The sequence below is a fragment of the Lepidochelys kempii genome, chromosome 14, assembly GCF_965140265.1.
Source record: "Lepidochelys kempii isolate rLepKem1 chromosome 14, rLepKem1.hap2, whole genome shotgun sequence".
In the NCBI taxonomy this organism is placed as follows: Eukaryota; Metazoa; Chordata; order Testudines; family Cheloniidae; genus Lepidochelys; species Lepidochelys kempii.
In genome coordinates, this window is record NC_133269.1 from 1,591,341 (window position 1) to 1,612,544 (window position 21,204).

The following is a 21,204-nucleotide window of genomic DNA, read 5'->3' on the forward strand; positions in this document are numbered from 1 at the left end:
GCCTCCCTGGGTTCTCTGTGTCCTGAGGCTGCAGCAGAGCAATGACTTGGAATTCTGGTGACTGTTTGCTTGATGAGGTGTCAGAGAACAATTCTGCCAGGCATAGAAAGTTGTTGGATCTGAGTTACTGTGAAGGCAGATCAGCACAAAGGAATTTGTTTCGTTAGGGACAATGGGCTGCTGGGTAACTTGCTGCACACACAGCCCCTCGCTTTGCGTGTTGGGAAAGGTACTATGAGATCTTCTGGGGAGCAAGCAGGAAGATGTAGGAAGGAAGAGAAAGGGTGGGGATGGAAGAGAGAGGGAGAACATGAATCCTCTTCTAGCTTCTCATTCCAAACCTGTTCTGACCCCAGACGGGTCCATGAGCAGCTCCAATGGAGCTGCAAAAGGTAGTGTTCCAGGGAAGGAGACAGCAAGCTGCCCTTAGCTTGTCTCCCTACATTTCCCTGCAGCTTCAAGTGGATTTGGAACTTTCCTGCACTTCCTGTCTTAGACAGCTGTGCTGCGTCCCATGGGAACATTTCAGTGGTAGGTGCTGCCATTGCTTGAATTAGGCCGTGAAGCACTTTTGGAGTGTGAGAGGTTACAATTCACAAGCTCTTCTCAACTCCTGGCCTGTTTTCCGCACCAGCAGGTACTGAGAAGTCTTCTGCTCTCCTTTGTGCTGGCTTTGCAGAGAAGCTGTTAAGTTTTGCACCTTGTGCCATGCTCAATCTGCCTGCTGCTTGCGAGAGGTGTGGGGTAGCACAAACGCGGGGCAGTTCCAGCAACTCATTAAAATGCAAATGAAAGAACTTTTTAATCGGTGACCAGAGAGATGTCATACCCGGCTGCTCCACTGCAGAGCTGGGGAGGGGAGAACTCTGCATCCACACGGTTAAATCTGTTTGCAGTCCTTCAGGTTCCCATTGAGAAGCAGCAGCAGCTTGCCCAATCCTACCCACCACAGGTGCAGGGATGGGAAAGAACTTGCTAAGGAGAACTGAGGCATGGAGCATGACAGCCTCCAAGGCCAGGAGAACACACCATGAGGCATGAGACTACAGCACCTCTCAGCAGCAAAAGGCAGGAGAGCAGCTGAGATTGGCTGCCTTGCACTCCAAATGCTGAGAGCACACGTTACCCCAAGAGCAGCACAGCACAAAGCGGGGCTGGGAGGAAAAGAAGCTAACAACACAGGAAACAAACAGCCAGTAAGTGGCACTGAGTGACCTGGACTGTGCATTGTAACATTCTCTCTGCCAGGAGGGTGCATGCCATACAGCAGAGCGTTTCCATGTGCCAACCAATCAGCCATGGGCCAGTGGCAGCCCTGATGTTAGCTGACATCTGGCAAATGAGTTGAGGGGTGCAGTTTTAGCCTTCAAAACGCACACTTTGTACCAGTAGCACTGATAAGAGGGGCAGACTGAATCCTGTGATGGAAACTCTGGTTTTATGGGTTAGTGTGAGAGGCAGGCTGGTTCCTGGGCTGGAAAAGGTAATTAAAACACACTGCTTTGCTCACAGCCTGGTTAGGAGCAGCCTCTTGGGCTCCAGCTGACAGCAGTACAAGGTGCCTGATATCTGCCTCCTGTCTCTGCCTCTCCAACTAAACTTCCCCCTCAAACTCAGCCCGGGCAAGATGCGGGTTAGCAGGGGCAAGGAAGGAGACCAGCCCCCCAGCTCAAGGATGCAGAGAGTAATCCATCAGTTCTCTCACCTTGGCTGTCAGGAACGTGGGAGAGGGGATGGAGAGATGAGACACTGAAACACTGTCCACTCCTCAAGACATGCCCAGGGCCCTCCCTGACCTGATTACTCACCTCCTCCTCTCTGGGAAGGCTACTCTGACCCTTACTGCTACTGCTGGCACTGGCTGAAATCACTGTACCAAGCTGAAGCAGCCCCTTGGAATGGCACTGCATTGATTCCCACAGCGATGCCATGCTGGAGCCATCGGGGACCTGCCACACTAGGTCTGCTCTTGTGCCACAGGAGTATCCTGAGGGCCCACTCTTACAGGACCACCATGCTACTACTTTGAGCTACCACCACCCTGGTGACCCAGTGCAGACTCTCAGGGGATGGCAGGACCAAACCTCCATACAGCTCAGCATTTCAGCCCAGGCTAATGCTGCATCCCCAGGGGCTCAGGGAAAATGGCAAGCGGAAGGATCCTTCGAAAGATCCCTCAGTCTCCCCTAGTCCAGACCCTGCTCCCACACACCCAGTGAGCTGCCCAAGCCCTGGTTAAGTAGCCACCCACACTGGTCTGTGTAAGTACAGCTACAGGCCTGGCTCCCTCCCTCTCATGCTGGCTGCTTCCAGCACCAACCTCAGGATATTTATTGTCCGTTCTCTCCTAAATCACTGCTGACGGTTGGGCTGCTTGCACTCCATTACAGAAAGAGCTTGCATGGAGTCGCAGTTCCGTTTAGCTTGCAGAAAAAGAAGCCTCAGAGGAGAAACCCACCCAGGAGCTGTACAGTGCTGGACTCTGGAATGATGGACGATTATGGACCATCTGCACTTTCGGAAGGGGATAGATTTATGAGCAGCACAGACAGCTAGAAGAGTGTCCATTATTATAACTCACTGCCCTCTTCAGAGAGATTCTAATCAGGCCTCTTCTCCTGCTGCTGCTGCGAAGTCCAGCTTAAGCACTAGCAGCAAGGAAAATCAATTGTTTTTTTAAGACGCTGTTGGCAGTGGGGTCAGGAGGAGGTGGGACAGAACTTGACCCACAACACATGCTGACCAGAGGCACCTCTCCTCCCTGTAGCTAAGCACTGCTGGACATCACAGCCTTAGTGGAGCACGGCATGGGGCGAGAAGCTTTCGGAACCTCCTTGCCCCCTCCAACCTTTCCTCAGCTTCAGCCAAAAGGACATCAAGCTCTAGCTCTGAGCGCGTCAGAAGCAGAATGATCTAGAAGGCAGTGTGTGGATGTAGGAGTCAGGAGACCTGGGTCCTATTAGTGCTTCTGCCACTGTCTGGTTATGATACCTTGAGGCAAGTTGCTTCCCCACTCCGTGCCTCAGTTTCTCCATCTATAACATAGGGATAATGGTGCTGACTGCCTCCGTGAGAGCGCTTTGGCTGAAGAGTGCTATGTGAAAGCCAGTCTGCTCTCTGTGTCTGGAAAGGGTTGTTAATGGACACCATGGCAGGAGTGGATCATTGCAAAGGGCCAGTGCAGTGCACAGAAGTGCTTTCATGTTATTTAAGGACTCAAGTTTGGGGTAAGGGGTAAGAGCTTGGGATGGACACACGTTCAGAGCATGCTCTCTGGGACGGTCTCGCCACCAGAGCTGGTGGTGGGGAGAGGACAGAAATCCTAAGTGGGGGATGCAGATCAGTGCACTGTCAGCTGTGTTGGGAGCCCAGGACCAGACTAGCAAGGGGGCCAGGGGCCAGGACGGAGATGCGTTGTCACATACACCGTACTGCAGTATTTCTAACAGACCCCATTGCAGAGAAATCTCTCCCAGTACTAACCCCAGCTCTGACTTTCCCACCCTCCTCTGAACCATCACGTGAGGATGGAGAAGTTATACATGACTTTTATTTCCAGCCCAGCACCGCCTTGGTCTCTCAGACTCCAAGCCCCTTCCCCTCCCTGCTTTATTAGCATCATCTTTATTCATGCGACAGCATCTAGGATTCATTATGAGCACCTGGGAGGCTCTATAACTTCCCCTGGCTGCAGCCTGGTCCAGCCAAAGGGTGGAAGGAGCAGAATCAACGCTTTGATCTTCCAGCCCCTTCTCCCACACTGAAAATTACTGCCAATGATATTACATAGCCAACCCATAAACTCACATCACCTCTGTGGAGGTCTTCCTTCATTAAATCCTCCACTCCATAATCCAGCAATAACTGGGATCCCCCTTCCCTGACCTAAGTTCTTTGAAAACCAAATCACTGCTGTAAAGGGTGCAAACAGGAGAGGGAGAGGAGTGCACAGATTCCTTCTAACAGTTCATGCAGTGGCTGGCACCTTGCGAGACTACATGGAATGCCCTGCTGTGCTGTGAGGAGGACAAGGGTGATCCAGTGGATAGAGCGTACTTGGATTTTTAGAAAGCCTTTAACAAGGTCCCTCACTAAAGGCTCTTATGAAAACTAAGCCATCATGGAATAAGAGGGAAGATCCTTTCATGGATCAGTAACTGGTTAAAAGAGAAGAACAAAAGGGAGGAATAAATGGCCAGTTTTCACAACAGAGAGAGGTAAAGAATGGGGTCCCCCAAGGATCCATACTGGGACCAGTCCTGTTCAACATATTATAGTCATAAATGATCTGGAAAAAGGGGTAAATACTGAGGTGGCAAAGTTTGCAGATGATACAAAATTACTTAAGATATTCAAGTCCAAAGCAGACTGCGAAGAGTTGCAAAGGGGTCTCACTAAATTGGGTGACTGGGCAACAAAATGGCAGATGAAATTCAACACTGATAAGTACAAAGTAATGTACATTGGAAAAAATAATCCCAACTACACATATGTAACGATGAATTCTAAATTAGCTGTTACCACTTAAGAAAGAGATCTTGGAGTCACCATGGATAGTTCTCTGAAAACTTCACCTCAATGCACAGAAGTGGTCAAAAAGACTAACAATATGTTAGGAACTATTAGGAAAAGGATAGAAAATAAGACAGAAACTACCATAATGACACTAAATAAATCCACAGTGTGCCCATACCTTGAATAGTGTGTCCAGTTCTGGTCGCCCCATCTCAAAAAGGATATAGTGGAGCTGGAAAAGGTTCAGAGACAGGCAGCAAAGATGATCAAGAGTATGGAATGGCTTCCATGGGGGAGAGACTAAAGATTAGGTTGTTCATCTCAGAAAAGAGACAACAAAGGAGGGGATATGACAGGTCTATAAAATCATGAATGGTGTGAACAAAGTGAATAGAGAAGTGTTATTTACTCTTTCCCACAATACAAAAACCAGGGGTCACCTGATTAAATTAATAGGCAGCAGGTTTAAAAAAAAAACCCATAAGGAAGTATTTCTTCACACAACACACAGTCAGTCTATGGAACTCTTTGCCAGGAGATGTTGTTAAGGCTAAAAGCATAACTGGGTTCCAAAAAGAACTAGATAAGTTCATGGAGGACAGGTCCATCGATGGCTAAGATGGTTGGGAATGTAATCCCATGCCTGCGATGTCTCTAAACCCTGACTGCCAGAAGCCAGGACAGGAAGATGGGGTGGATCACTCCTGCCCTGTTCTGTTCACTCCCCCAGAAGCATCTGGCACCAGCCACTGTCAGAGACAGGACACTGGGCTACATGGACCATTGGTCTGACCCAGAGTGGCCGTTCTTATGCTCTCACACTCCTGGGATCCCAGAAAGCTAGTCCATGGAAATTCAGCAATGTAGGTTCAGCAAGGATTGAGTTGCTAGCTATGTCTAGGGGCAGTGGGGACGGGGAGGTTGCAGCACACGTGTGCCACTGGCTGGAGGGGTTGGGCAGGCTTAGCCCATTCCTCCCCACTGGCTTTTGAGACATGGCTCTTTGTGTGCATTCCTTACACATCGACAACCTGGCCAAAGGGTTTTTCTTAGACCCTTTCTCTCACCTATGTGTGGTATTGATTTGGCCTCGTGCTATCATGCCCACACATCTTCCGGCAACTAGCAGAAGCTACTAGATCGCAGGCCCGGGTTCTCATGGGAGACTTCAATCACCCTGATATCTGCTGGGAGAGCAATGCAGTGGTGCACAGACAGACCAGGAAGTTTTTGGAACTGTAGGGGACAATTTCCTGGTGCAAGTGCTGGAGGAACCAACTAGGGGCAGAGCTCTTCTTGACCTGCTGCTCACAAACCGGGAAGAATTAGTAGGGGAAGCTAAAGTGGATGGGAACCTGGGAGGCATTGACCATGAGATGGTCGAGTTCAGGATCCTGACACAAGGAGGAAAGGAAAGCAGCAGAATATGGACCCTGGACTTCAGAAAAGCAGGCTTTGACTCCCTCAGGGAACTGATGGGCAAGATCCCCTGGGAGAATAACTTGAGGGGGAAAGGAGTCCAGGAGAGCTGGCTGTATTTTAAAGAATCCTTATTGAGGTTACAGGGACAAACCATCCCGATGTGTAGAAAGAATAGTAAATATGGCAGGCGACCAGCTTGGCTTAACAGTGAAATCCTTGCTGATCTTAAACACAAAAAAGAAGCTTACAAGAAGTGGAAGATTGGACAAATGACCAGGGATGAGTATAAAAATATTGCTCAGGCATGCAGGAGTGAAATCAGGAAGGCCAAATCACATCTGGAGTTGCAGCTAGCAAGAGATGTTAAGAGTAACAAGAAGGGTTTCTTCAGGTATATTGGCAACAAGAAGAAAGCCAAGGAAAGTGTGGGCCTCTTACTGAATGAGGGAGGCAACCTAGTGACAGAGAATGTGGAAAAAACTAATGTATTCAATACTTTTTTTGCCTCCGTCTTCACGAACAAGGTCAGCTCCCAGACTACTGCACTGGGCAATACAGCATGGGGAGGAGGTGACCAGCCCTCTGTGGAAAAAGAAGTGGTTCGGGACTATTTAGAAAAGCTGGACATGCACAAGTCCATAGGGCCGGATGCGCTGCATCCAAGAGTGCTAAAAGAGTTGGCGGATGTGATTGCAGAGCCATTGTCCATTATCTTTGAATACTCATGGCGATCCGGGGAAGTCCCGGACGACTGGAAAAAGGCTAATGTAATGCCCATCTTTAAAAAAGGGAAGGAGGAGGATCCTGAGAACTACAGGCCAGTCAGCCTCACCTCAGTCCCTGGAAAAATCATGGAGCAGGTCCTCAAGGAATCAATTCTGAAGCACTTAGAGGAGAGGAAAGTGATCAGGAACAGTCAGCATGGATTCACCAAGGGCAAGTCATGCCTCACTAATCTAATTGCCTTCTATGACGAGATAACTGGCTCTGTGGATGAAGGGAAAGCGGTGGACGTGTTGTTCCTTGACTTTAGCAAAACTTTTGACACTGTCTCCCACAGTATTCTTGTCAGCAAGTTAAAGAAGTATGGGCTGGATGAATGCACTATAAGGTGGGAAGAAAGTTGGCTAGATTGTCGAGCTCAATGGGTAGTGATCAATGGTTCCATGTCTAGTTGGCAGCCAGTATCAAGCGGAGTGCCCCAAGGGTCGGTCCTCGGGCCGGTTTTGTTCAGTATCTTCATAAATGATCTGGAGGATGGTGTGGATCGCACCCTCAGCAAGTTTGCAGATGACAGTAAACTGGGAGGAGTCGTAGATATGCTGGAGGGTAGGGATAGGATACAGAGGGACCTAGACAAATTGGAGGATTGGGCCAAAAGAAATCTGATGAGGTTCAACAAGGGCAAGTGCAGAGTCCTGCACTTAGGACGGAAGAATCCCATGCACCGCTACAGACTAGGGACCGAATGGCTCGGCAGCAGTTCTGCAGAAAAGGACCTAGGGGTGACAGCGGACGAGAAGCTGGATATGAGTCAATAGTGTGCCCTTGTTGCCAAGAAGGCCAATGGCATTTTGGGATGTATAAGTAGGGGCATTGCCAGCAGATCGAGGGACGTGATCGTTCCCCTCTATTCGACACTGGTGAGGCCTCATCTGGAGTACTGTGTCCAGTTTTGGGCCCCACACTACAAGAAGGATGTGGAAAAATTGGAGAGAGTCCAGCGGAGGGCAACAAAAATGATTAGGGGACTGGAACACATGACTTATGAGGAGAGGCTGAGGGAACTGGGATTGTTTAGTCTGCAGAAGAGAAGAATGAGGGGGGATTTGATAGCTGCTTTCAACTACCTGAAAGGGGGTTCCAAAGTGGATGGATCTAGACTATTCTCAGTAGCAGCGGATGACAGGACAAGGAGTAATGGTCTCAAGTTGCAGTGCGGGAGGTTTAGGTTGGATATTAGGAAAAGCTTTTTCACTAGGAGGGTGGTGAAACACTGGAATGCGTTACCTAGGGAGGTGGTGGAATCTCCTTCCTTAGAAGTTTTTAAGGTCAGGCTTGACAAAGCCCTGGCTGGGATGATTTAATTGGGGATCGGTCCTGCTTTGAGCAGGGGGTTGGACTAGATGACCTCCTGAGGTCCCTTCCAACCCTGATATTCTATGATCAGGGCATCCCAGTGCCTGAGGGTTACCAAGCCATCTGTCCCTTGGCAGGAGGGTCCATCTTTTCAGGACCATACCCCTAAGTGACGCCCGTGAGCTGTCTCTGTCCCTTGTGCTGCACATGGTGGCTGGGGCGCCCAACTCACCACCCTCCTGTCTCAGGGGACAGGGCCTAATTTCCCTCCACCTCTTGCTTTGTTTGCCATAAATGGCAATTTTGTCCTGACAGCAGTGGGAGCAAGCTGTGGGCCTCACTGCAATGGCCAGGTCTCAGTAAAGTTGGGGACTTTCTCCTCAGTGCCTTTGCCCTTTGATTGCCTCCCCTCCCCTTTTGGCAGGTGGACTGCATGCTCTTCCTTAGCACTACCTACCCACCCTAATTCCACAAGGAGCTAAGTGGTGGAGTGACCTGGGCCTCTCTGGACATATACAGAACATGGCTGGGGAAATCACAGCCCTGTAGTGGGTGTGTTTTGGCTGTTGGGAAGAGAGAGATGTGGGCAGAGACAATCCAGACACAATCTACAGTGATCATCCCTAATGATGCTTCATGCTGCTCACCAAAAGATCTCAGTGGTAGCCAGGCCTCCTGACTGCCCCTTCAGTATTCTAACCACTGGACAACATTGTCTTTTACTTGAAGTGCAGACAGCTGCTGTGTGAACTTCCCCAATACAGCTCTACCAATGCCCATCAAACGCAGCACTTCCCATGAGTCTCCATCCTGGTCTGCAGTCCCCTCACAGCCATGCCCAGGGGGATGCGGCCATTTTTCCTTTCTTTATGGACACACTGAGGGTGGGGGGTATAACTTTTGCTGTTGTAACATGGAGTTGTGGTAGGGAAAAGATTCACAGCGACAGCACTAGTCCCACACACTCCCTTGGACTTTTGCAAGGGATTCATCTACAAACTGATCACAAGGGCACAGAGAAGCCTCGAGTCATATCAATGGCTGCAAAGCACATGCAGGCTGCAGGAACAGGCAGGGCCCTGGTGCGCCATGCATGTGGGCAAGCACCAATGTTGCGTTCCCACTGCCTAACCTGGAGTGTTGGGCAAAGAAGCCACGTTTATCATTTTGATTTTATTTTCTGTTTGTGGCTCAGCAGTGCAGAGACTGGCCCATTGACAGCTACCTGCAAGGAGTTTGGTGATAAATCAATGCGCTTTGAGGGGGGTGGGGAAGTCAAGAGGGACAAAGGAGATAAAAGCCAGTTACAGGGGGTCAATTTGTGCAGTTGAGTCAATCAGTCAGGGGGGCAAAAGGGCCAGAGGGAGTAAATAAACTACAACCACATCAGGGAGGCTGAGTCCCCAGAGAGGCTTCACAATGGCAGACAGCAGATGGGAGACAGCAGATCATGGCTGCAGCCATAATTAGGCTTGTCCATCACCTGCACCGGAGAAGGGGCTGAAAAGCTCTTTACAGAGATTGATGTCACCTGGCACGCAGTGCCCGGCGAGGCTGGGGTTCGCCTCCACAGCTCTTACCCAGCACGCCACCTTCGCTCTCATTGTTCCCGAGATGGAGCGCTGCTTAATTCACGCTCTCCAATCAATACACCCTGTCATGTCAGCCAGGGCCATTAGTTTTACCCAAGAGAGAAAAGCAAAATAAAAAAGACAAATCATTACTTAAGAAAGTGTGAGTGAGAATCGCTCAGAGACACAGCCGAGCCCAGCGCTCCTCAACAGGCTGAATCTGCTACACGCAGGCTTCCCTGGAAAAGCAGCTGGGGCACGTGGGGTGGGCAATGGACAGCACAATGCATTTGGCTGGGGCCCTGAAGCCCATGGAGAGGACTCCTGTAGCCTGCACTGAGGCCAGATAGGAGGAAGGCTCCTTAAGGCTGGGATTTGTCTTTAACTCCCAACTAGATTCAGACAGGCAGAGGGCATCGCCAGACAGTCCATCTGGTGGCTAATGCCAGGTAGACTCAGGGAACTCTCAGACTGTGCTTTCCATTTCTTCTCAAAGCACCAAATCCTGATGTGAATGCACATGCATGTATTTGCAAATATGCCTCTGCATGAGAACATGCATCTGAGGACACCATGTGCATGGACACAAAGATTCTACGGGTCACATAAGAAAGGATTTGCAATATCTTCATTCCCCATCAAAGCTATTGCTGGAGTGGGCCTGGGCAGTGTCCCTTCCCAGAACTCCTTTCTGTCAGTAGCTACAGGTGGCCAACTGGTGGGAGACTCCAGCTAGCTCTAGCACATGTTGCTTTCACCTTCTGCTCCAAAGTCATGGTGAGGAAAGGCAGAAGCCTTAGGTACTGAGATGTGCACTGATGGAGATGTCTCCATCTCTTAGGCTGACAGTGGTCAGGATGCCTTCTCTAAAGAGGAGGAAAGCTGTGTACAATACCACCCTGCAAGAGACCTAGATTAGGAAGCAACCCCAGAATTTCTGTTTGCTGACTTGTTGGTGAGCAGGCATTTTGTGCAGGTGACACAACCAGGAGGAAGGTGCTAAGGCGTTAATGAAGGAAGGAGATTGCATTGTCAGGCTGGGAGGGAGGAACATGTCCCAGCTATAGCAGCGAAGACAGGAAAAGAGCAGCAAATTTAACTCTCCAAGGCAGAAGCCAGATTTCCATGTACAAAGCTCCTCACCCGTGTCCTTGGGAATTCTGCAGGCCAGACCCTAGGCCTTGTGTCTCGGAAACACTCCTCCAGCGGAGGCCACGTAGGCAGTCTGGCTAGTAATGCAGATGGAAATATTCCCCCAGAATACCCACACATCTCCCTGGGCTGGAGGGACAAAGTAGTCCAGGCATATACGCATTTTCAGAAGTGAGAGACTGCATCTCCCTTGCTATCAAATTACGAAACTGGTATCAGTGGGAAAGGATGGAGAATTCAGCCTGCTCCAGGCTTGCTCTGCACTGCCTCCACAGCTCCCACCGCGAGGGGCTCTTTACTGGAGAGACTGGTGAATCCAGGCAGCGTACACACAGTCCAGTTCCAGCAGCCTTCCCAAAGGAGGATTGTATCTGGGTGAGTGACAGAGCCTAGGGTGGTGAGCAGGTGGGGGAAGATACATATTGAACAACACTGGTGAATTCTCCTGAGGGTTCGTGTTTGTAACGGTTGATTAGACTATCAGGCGGCAATTACATGGTGCAGTAAAAAGATAAGTGCTCACATTGCAAGGCTCCTGCCTGTGCACTGCAGACATTCCGCCTCAGCTGCCTGTGTGATCTACCCTTGTTTCCAGGTGAAAAGGGAAAGACCTTTTCACAGGGAAGTTTGCTCACAGTTTACAAAGAATTCGCCAAGCCCGGGATTACAGAGTGGAAACCTGCTGCAGCCTGTGAATGGGCTGGCTGTGAATGAGTTGCTTCTTGCATTGTTCATGCTCTGCTGTTCAGAGACATGGAGGGCCCTTTAAAGATGTGCCCTGCAGTTCTTTCCCAAGGAGCCTTCTTTTTATTTCTCTTGAATTGGATGAAGAGGAAACACGAATGTTCAGGAAAGTTAAAGGCAGATAAAATGACGGGAGCCTGGCACTGTGCAAGTGCTGTGTGAACCTCACGCACACAGCAGGCGTGCTGCCAAGCAGGCGGATCCAGACCTGCCGCCTACAGCTGTGGTGCTCTGTCCCTCTTCCACAGCTCTACCAATGCAAGCCGCACTATTCCGCCCTGGGTACGACCCTCTGGAGAGCTCCGCTAACGCACCTCGGTTGTAATGTGTCCCTAGGCCTCCTCAAACACTGTGCTTGGGCTAACTGTGCCTTACTTCATTAGGTGTATTCTAGGAACAGCCTAGCTGGGAGGTAAACCTGTGGCCAGACCAGGGCTGCCATGACTCACCCTTCCAACAGAGCCTGCAGGGACTCATCACTCAGGCATGCTGCTGCAGCCGTCTATCCCTGATGACCCCCCGGCACAGGTATTTCTCTGACACCCCACCCCATCCTGCAAGTTAGGCTGTGCACCAGCGCTACTCAGCCAGGAACCCTTCCACTGCTGCTCCGTGTAACAGACTCCCTAGGCTTCCAGCCTACCATTGATCTGGTTCCTGCCCCTGTCCCAGCCTTGCCTTAGTCTTGTTCCAGCCTGGTCTGTGCCCTATTCCAACCATGCTTCAGTCCTGTTATTGACCGTCTCCAGTCCTGCATCCATCTCCTGACCCCAGACCTCTGAGCTGACTCCAAACTGGCTTCAATTGTTGGCCTGCATCTGGATTCTGACAACAATACTGAGTTGGCTTGTCTACGGGTTCTGACCACAGTTCTCACCCACAGCCTGTCCCTCAACTCCAGTTTCAGCACTCCCTTCAGCCCAGCCTTGACCCTCTGGCTGGCTTCAACCATTGCACCAACCACCAGGACTACTGCCAGGAAGCAGAGCCTGACACTAGCTGTGCCCAGACACAGAGAAGACATTCCTGGCACCCCAAAGTTTACAGTGTAAATTGACATGACAGACAAAGGTCGGGAGGAGGGGTTACCATCCCCATTTTACTGATGTGCAAGGGAGGTGCCGAGAGGTTAAATGCCTTGCCCAGGCTCAAGCAGAGTCTGCAGCACAGAAAGGAATGGAACCCAGAACTACTGACCCCCCCCCCCCAGGGCCTTAACCACAAGAGCATCCTTCCTGCTGAAATAGATCTGCTGAGGGCTAGACAGTCTGTGGACACCTCATTTCACAGCCTGGGGAACACTATAACTGAGAGGAAATGCAGCTTTGCTCAGATCAGCTTTCCTCTTGCTCTAGCACTTTCAGGAAAGTCTATATAGTTGGGTTCTGTCTCTTCCAAGTCCCATTTGCAATTGGAAACCATGTCTCCAAGGAGTGGTTCATTAACCTCCCTTCCCCCTGGGCTGAATCCCTTCCACTCCAACCACTCTGCCATATCCATGGAAAATTCCTACTCCTCCCATAGTGGCTTCTGTTCTCTGCATCTGGAAGCAAACCTCAGTGTCCCTTCTCAGAATATTTTTTAGCATCACCTCTGTCTTTGGCCATTAACTCCACACAGGCATTTGAAGGAGGGGGGTGTACCTAGGAGTTAATGCTGTTTACGCAGAGCCAGAGATTCTTCACACACAAATTCATAAAGAGACCAGGCACTTGTTTTTGCTCTTTCCAGTTATTGCATGTAATGATGGGAGCAATGAGTGTGATTGTGGGGTGTGTAACTGACCATGGTGCTGCACCAAGCGGTGAATATTTATTAGGCAGGGAAAGGTTTGTGACACTTCTATTACTGGATTTTGTGGAATTTCAGAGAGTTTGTGCGGAGATGAAGTAATGATTCTGTGAAATGGCATTTCCAGAACTGCATTAAAATCTATCAAAATGCCTCTCTCTCATACACCACTTGTTATCAGGTCAGAGTTTTATTTATTAAACATTTACTCTCTATTTAGATTGTGTTTTTGCAGACTTTAACAGAATCCCACCCCCTGCCACAGATGTACTAGTCACCAAAAGTAACATCACCAGTCCCAAGGCACATAACAAGGGGCCACCAACCAGTTGTGCAAGATTCTGCAGGCTATTTACATTCTTATTCTCACACTGGGGGAAAGGGGAGGAGACGGAGGGGAAAGGAGCAATGTTCCTCCCTTCCCCACAAGGACTGTGGTGGGAAGCATTTATCCTGCTGCTGGTCAGGTGGGACATGGTGTGAGAACAGGTAGAGAAAACACTCTAGAGTAGGCTACCATGGGCTGCAGCACAAGTTCAGTGGAAACAGAAGCCCTAGATGGACACAGCTTCACAGGGTGGTAAAATCCACACCCAGTTGTGAAATGAATTTGATTCTGCTGCCAAAGGTGAAGTTTGACTTGCTGTGTATGACCTTGTGTCTTTGGCCAAACTGCTTCCCCCTTTAAGTCGTTGCACTTGTCTCACTTTGTGAGACTCTACATTAGATCCTCAGACACAAACAGCACTATGAAAAGGAACAAACCAACACCCACCTGTGCAGCAAGGGCTGTGACTATTACTATCTCATTGTCTCCTGGTACTCCCCCATCTGTCAGTATTCACCTGTTGTCTTGTCTTACACCTAGACTGGAAGCTCTTTGGGCAGGGACGGTCTTCATTCTACATTCATTCAGCACATAGCACAATGGGGTCCTGGTCCATGACTATGGAATGCAGTGGACATAACATACCTGGACTTCAGCGAGGCTTTAGACACAGTCCCACAAGACATTCCGATAAGTAACTTGGAGAAATGCAGGCTCAAGAGAACTACCATTAAGTGGATACATAATTGGTTAAGCAACCGCAAACAAAGAGTAACTATTAATATAATGATGCCAGATTGGAGGGAGGTCTGAAGTGGGGTTCCACAGGGATCTGTTCTGGGTCCAGTGTTGTTTAACATCTTTATTAATGACTTGGATGTAGGAATAGGGAGCATACTGATCCAATTAGCAGATGACACAAAGCTGGCGGGAGAAGGGGTTATCAATGCTTTGGAGAATAGAACTAAAATTCAAAGGGATCTTGATAAATTGGAGAACTGGGCTATAGACAACAAAATGAATTCAACAAAGACAAATGTCACTTCAGGAAGAAAAACCAAATGCACAAATACGGAATGGGGGATAACTGGCTTGGCAACAATACTGCTGAGAAGGATCTGGGAGTTATGGTGAATCACAACCTCAACATGAGTCACCCATACGATGCTGTTGCAAAAACCCAACCAAACAAAAAAAAGACAAAAAAAACCCAACAACCGGCAAATGCAATTTTAGGTTCCATTAACAGAGACAGGGCATGCAAATCACGGGAGATGATAGTACCGCTCTACTCAGCGCTGGTTAGGCCTCAGCAAGAGTACGGCGTTCAGTTTTGGTCACCAATGTATAGAAACAATGTAGAGAAACTGGAAAGGATCCACAGGCGAGTGACAAAGATGATCATAGGGATGGAATGCCGCCATGTGAGCAAGCTGAAGGAACTGGGTATGTTTAGTTTGGAAAAGAGGAAATTAAGGGGGAGATATGATAGCGGACTTCAAATACTTGAAAGGCTGCCATAAAAGAAGATGGAGAAAAGTTATTCTCTCTTGCCACTGAGGGCTTGCCACTGGGTTCAAACTGCAGCACAGCAGATTTAGATTAAATCTCTGGAAAAACTCCCTAACTGTAAGAACAGGGGGACAATGGAACAGGCTGCCTAGGGAAGTCGTGGAAGCTCCTTTGCTGGAGGATTTCAAAAGGAGGCTGGATAGCCATCTGTCTTGAGTGGATTGGACATAACAAACCCTGCATCTTGGCAGGGGGTTAGACTAGATGGCCTTTGTGGTCCCTTCTAACTTTAGGGTTCTACGATTCTATGACTAGGTCTCCTAGGTGTTATGGTAATACAATAAATAAATACTACTCTCCTCCTCCAGATGTTGCCTGGCCCAGAGCTGACCTACCACACACAATCATGACAAGCAAGGGCTTATGGTATTTTATGATGGCCTGGATGCCTGAATGAACAATAAGTCAGATGAGAACATCTGTATTAAACAACCACCATGCATATCAGTGAGGAATGGGCTTGCAAAGGGCAGATTTCATTAACTGAATACTGCCCCAGAGAGCATCATACCCTGGGCATAGCCTCTCATCACACTCCCAGCCTCTGGCTTCTGGCAGCTGTTTCCAAAACAATATCTGAGGAGGTTTGTCTACAAAAAGCAAAAGCAGAAAGATCCTTTTATTCAGGGATCAGCCTGCACCCCCTCTTCCAGGCTGCCAGTAGCTTCCCCCCATGTTCCCCTCCTCAGATGCTTGAAGCACCCTAACACTCCCACTGACTGACACAGGCTTGCAGAGTTGTAACTGAAGGGAGAATTTGACCTTATACATGCTTCTCAGATTTGTTCCAAGCTGATTCACAGCACAGCAGCATCACAGCCTTGGAAACAAACAACTTTTACTGCTCCCAGCAACAAAGCTGTCCCTCAGGGGGAACTATGAGACTGTGGATAGTTGAGAGATCACCGAAAGAATTAATGCACAATGCACTCACATGTGCAGACACATACATATACCTCCGACCTACAACCAAAGCGATAAAGATGCAGAGAACAGAGTGCAGCCAAACAGGGTTTTGAGCGCATGCCTACACCATACACACCCCAGCCTGGAGATCTGCTGAGGTAACATGGCACTCCAGGAGTTATGAAAGCTAGGGTTTTATGCCATCATAAAAGACACTGGTGCTGTTGTTATGGTACCCAAAGGGCCACTAGCATTCTGCCCCATGGAATCAGAGACACAAACTGCATCTGCATTCCCTTAGCTCCTCCGTCTGCTTTTCCCCGATACTGCGACACCGCTGCTAAACCCGCTTCAACTGACACCAAAAGCTCTTTCAAAGGCCTCTTGGTCCCCTTCCCCTCCACCCTTAGGACATGGGCAAGGACTGTGCTGGCCTGGGACTCAAGGGATCTGGGCTCATTTCCCTGCACTCTCAGTGCCACCTGTATAATGGGGTTCATATTTCCCTGCCTGATACTAAGGGCAAAAGAGTCAGAGAAGAACCTAGGTAAAGTATCACCCATTTGCTTCAATGGGAGTAACTTGTATCCAGCTGGGGGTAGAATCAGGCCCTCAGCTGAATTGACACGTAGGCACATGAGGGATTAAGGGCCAGATCAATATGTGAGTCTAAGGCCTTGTCTTCATCGCATAGCTAAACCGCGTTATAACTCGAGTGTTGCCCTTAACTCAAGTCCCGTCCACACATAACAGCCTGAACTCAAGCCTGGTGCTGCTTTTAAGTGGAGCTGGCAGGCCCCTCAAGGACTCTAAGCTGAGTTCTAGGCCAGCACATCACTGTGTGTACCTCATGTTCTTTCGCAGTGGGGCAGTTCTGACTGCAGCTAGGCAAACTTAGAGGAGTTAACAAGTGCAGCCACTCCATTTAACCTGGCAGTGAAGAGACAGCCTAGAAGGTGTAATTTACACCTCTCTAGCTTCTTCAGCATGTACGTTACGCCAGCTTAGGCATAGGTCCCTTCTCTGTGTGGATAGCTGGGGGAGTCGTTTACATGCCAAAGGCCAAGATGTAAGCAGGCCACTCATTTGGCATTCCACCGGACACTCCTGCCGTCCCTGGATTTGTCCCCCATTTGGACGTGGTTTTGTCTGGTGTCAGAGAGAGGATGCCATTTTGAAGAGCACGCGGCTTCACCCCTCTTGGCGTGACCTTGCATGCAAAGTCAGGCTGGTGGGAGCAAAGTGGCAAGATCCTCAAAATGGTGCCCCCCCCCATATGGAGGGGCGCCATTTTTAAGAGCGTGCCACCCTGCCCCCATGTGGCAGGTACAAAGTCACACCAGCGGCGGCAGGACGGCACGCTCTTATAAATGGCACCTCTCTATGCAGTGCAACTTGGCATACTCTGTGTGTCCGAGGTCACGCTGGCAGGAGCAGGCCCATGCCATTCCTGAAGTACTGGAATCTCCGGTATTTTGGGAATGCATGAGTGCCCACCCTACCTGGATGGGAAGTTGTCACTGGAGAACAACTAACAGGCAAGCAGATCACCCCTTTGGGGTGCTCACTGCACAGAAAGAGGCAGGTCATGTGGTGGGGGCTTTAACCAGGCTGCAATTTTATTAGTCAAATTACATCCTCGTTTTCCATCAGGGGACAGTCCAGCGCAGTCACTCACAGCCCATTTTGCCAATTCTTGGGGGCTCCCATGCAGGCAAAGCCAACCAACCAGGGGGGAGGGGAGGGTGTCTATGGACACCACATTTATTAGCTAGGATCCCTCCTCTTTTGGGGGGTTGAGGCGAGGGGGGACCTCAACCCCCTGCCAGCTCTGCCATTAAGTGCATTGATAGGGTGGATCCCCCAGAGTAGTGTCACAACCCTGGTTGGCATATACCCCCAACTTGTAAGGAGATGCTCTTGGGATGCCCTCTATGTTACCATTTTTGATCTGGAGCCCAAATCAGCGAGTTCCTACACTGGGCACCTGCGAAAAGTAGACACAACTAAATGACTTTCACCTAGGTCCAAACTGTGCCGCCAGAAAGAAGAGAACCCCAGCCTGCCTGTTGCCCAAAACCCAGTCCCTAGATTTCGCTGCGAAGGTGGTGAAAAACCCAAGCAGTCTCAGCCAGTCTGGCGGTATGGGGAAAAATTCCTTCCCAGCACCAAAGCAGTGACTAGCATAGCCCGCTGCAAGGCTGGGGGGAGAATGGGTTAACTGCTGGAAACCAGCACACAGAAGTGGGTATCCCTGAGCACAGGGCTACTATCATGGCTCCAAATCTTGTTGCAAATCCCGAGAGACTTTATGGCTCCAAATCCTGCAAGATCTCCAGCCTACCCTGGAAGTCCGACGGGGGGATGGAAATCTCACAGGACCTTATCCATCCTGTTCTTTTGTCCTCTCCCATTGTGGGAGCCTCCAACACTTACCCCTCGCTAGGCTCAGGGCCCTCAGTGCACAGGCCACACCAACACAAACCTTCGTCAGTGCCTCTGCTGGGCTACTTCAGAGGTGATGCAGAACAGGAGGTACCTAGGTGGCTGTGAGTGTAACGGAGGCTCCCTGAATCCAAGTTCATGTTACTGCCAAATGACAGGACGGGGGGTGGAAATTATACTGGCCCAGGAATCATAGAATATCAGAGTTGGAAGGGACCTCAGGAGGTCATCTAGTCCAACCCCCTGCTGAAAGCAGGACCAATCCCCAATTTTTGCTCCAGATCCCTACATGGCCCCTTCAAGGATTGAACTCACAACCCTGGGTTTAGCAGGCCAATGCTCAAACCACTGAGCTATCCCTCCCCAGGTTTGCTCCCCAACTTGCATGCTAAGCAGCCAACGAGCCTGCCACATGGGCAGGTCTCTGACTGAGCCCTGACATAGAAAATTATGTCTCAGACTGAAGCTAAGAGGCCAAAGGAATCGGTAATCCACCTACTCTGTTAAATGGGGATCTCTCTACAAACTGACGGGCAGGGCCCCATCTGCTCACTGAACCTGGGCAGCCACATTTGGGATGTACAGTCCACTCCTTTTATAAGAACCACATCCAGGACTAGCTCTAGGCACCAGCAAAGCGAACACGTGCTTGGGGGGGCACAATTCCAGGGGCGGCATTCCGGCCACCCTTTTGCTCGGGCAATTGCGCTCTCGGAGCTTGGGGTGGCAAAAATCCTAGAGCCAGCCCTGACCACATCCATGCTGGATTATTTGATTCGATTCTTACAAGCAGAGTATAGGTCAGGTATAGAAATGATTTTGTCCCAGTAGCTTGATCACTATATACGGTTCTATCAGTGATTCTTATAACCGGCGTGCATTGTATTGACACCTAGAACTGTACACAGGCAAACCTGCAGCACTGAAACAGTGCAGTGGAATGCTACATGCATAGTAACTCCCACTCCCGCGCCTTTCATTAGGGGGATGGAAAATGTCTCTGGGGCTGACTTCCCCTCTCTCAGTTCTCCTCTGTACTTGCCAGCCTGTCATGCAGGATTAGCTGTAATGAAAACCATGTGCTTTCCTAACCTCATTGTGCATCTCTCGTGTTTAGGGGCCTTGCTTTATCAGTTTTATCCTGTGTAATATTCATCACACCAGGTTATTTATGGTCCCCTCTTCAGGAAGGTATTTTTCAGGCCTGGTGAATAAAACATAAGCCTTTGCTGCTTGTCAGAGCAAATGCGGCTCCTCTGATGTCGGCCTGACGAATGGCCCTTGGTTTTCTCCAACGACTGCACTTTGAGAGAAATGTATTTGTATTTGGGTTTACTTTGGGCGGGGAGACATGAATTTTTTCTCTTTGCAATAAAAGAAACATTCACTTTATGATAAACGGTATAAAGCAAAAGTAGGAAGCCAGGTTAAAACCATCAACAGCACACACTGCGTTAAGCCATAGGCAGAGCATGGCGGTGGGGAGGGTGTGACCCATGTAGACTGCCCTAGTCATGGGGGTTTTGAATGTAGCCATAGGCTCATTCCTATCCCACCTCATGAATCTCCTTCCAGCAACAATTCCCCTCTCTGAGCAGAAAGGTGTGGGAGAGGCAGAGGGAAGAACGGAGGAGGCAAAGAGCAGGGCAGGGCAGGGCAGGGCAAGACACTACGCTAGAAAACGGACTAGATTGGAAAACCTGACCAGGGTCAGCCCAGCTCAGTGCCACTTTTGCAGCTCCTGTCATAGGCTTCATGTTTACTGCAAAATGTTCCCTTTCCCAAAAGCCTTTGAAAGCAAAATCAAAAGGTGCAGGTTGGCCTTTCCAGAGGGAAGTGTCTCCATGCTGCACAGCTGGTAATTAATGCCAGCAGGGAGCGCTCCATCCCCTTTAACTAGGAGGTTCCTTCCCTGCCACCCCCCAGCCCTCAGAAAACAATGGGACAGTGAGGGTTATATGACTGCAGTGCCCTCACTGTCATGTTAGGATTAGTCAGTAGTTGTATTTCAACAGCACGAAGGGGCCTCAAGCCAGACCAGGGTCCCCTTCAGGCGGGCACAGCCCAAACCATGGGAAGACATGAGAACTTAGCCTCTAAAGGATTCTAGTGTACTTTAACGTACTTACCATCTACGAGTAATAATGAATAATTAATGGCCTGATTCTGCTTCCCCTTGAGCTTCCACAGCTACACCACTGCACAGGGGCTGAGCTGGGGCTGACGACAGGAGTGTGCCCTTGCCTGAAGCCTGCAATGAGAAGGCACAGAGGTGATTCAGACTGTGCCAGTTGGGCTAGCTGGCCTTGGCTCTGCCGGTGCTGCCTTAACGGCTTCAAGGAGGAGCCGTAACTATTTCATTCATGTCATCCGAGTGTTGACTCTTGACCATGACCTGATCTTGGAAGGTTTATGCTGATGTTTAAACTACAATCTCAATGACAAGGAAAGCTAAGATGTTAAAGATGAGAATATTAAAGCTGAAATGCAAGCAGGGAAGAATAAAGTGCATCAATATTGGAAATAGGCTTTGCAGCAAGTCTGGGGACTAACAGAGCCTAGCAGTTAGCATAAAGCCTAACCAGCATATGGCTTATGTAGTCAGCATAAGTGCTTGACCTAAGCTTATACGATTTAGCAGCACGTATCTTGTGATCAACCAGCAAACTGCAAAAGAAC

General features: G+C 49.5%; 1 protein-coding gene across 9 annotated transcripts in view; it reads right to left on the reverse strand.

Annotated features, from left to right (window-relative positions):
• RBFOX3 (RNA binding fox-1 homolog 3) overlaps positions 1–21,204 on the reverse strand; it is a 358,296-nt gene that overhangs the window by 138,485 nt on the left and 198,607 nt on the right. For 4 of the 9 annotated variants that reach the window (XM_073311011.1, XM_073311008.1, XM_073311004.1 and 1 more), the window contains one exon: positions 20,655–20,776. The exons of the other annotated variants lie outside the window; for them this stretch is intronic. The gene's annotated coding sequence lies outside the window, so the exon portion shown is untranslated. The remainder of the gene's footprint in view (positions 1–20,654; positions 20,777–21,204) is intronic. 9 annotated transcript variants of the gene reach the window in all.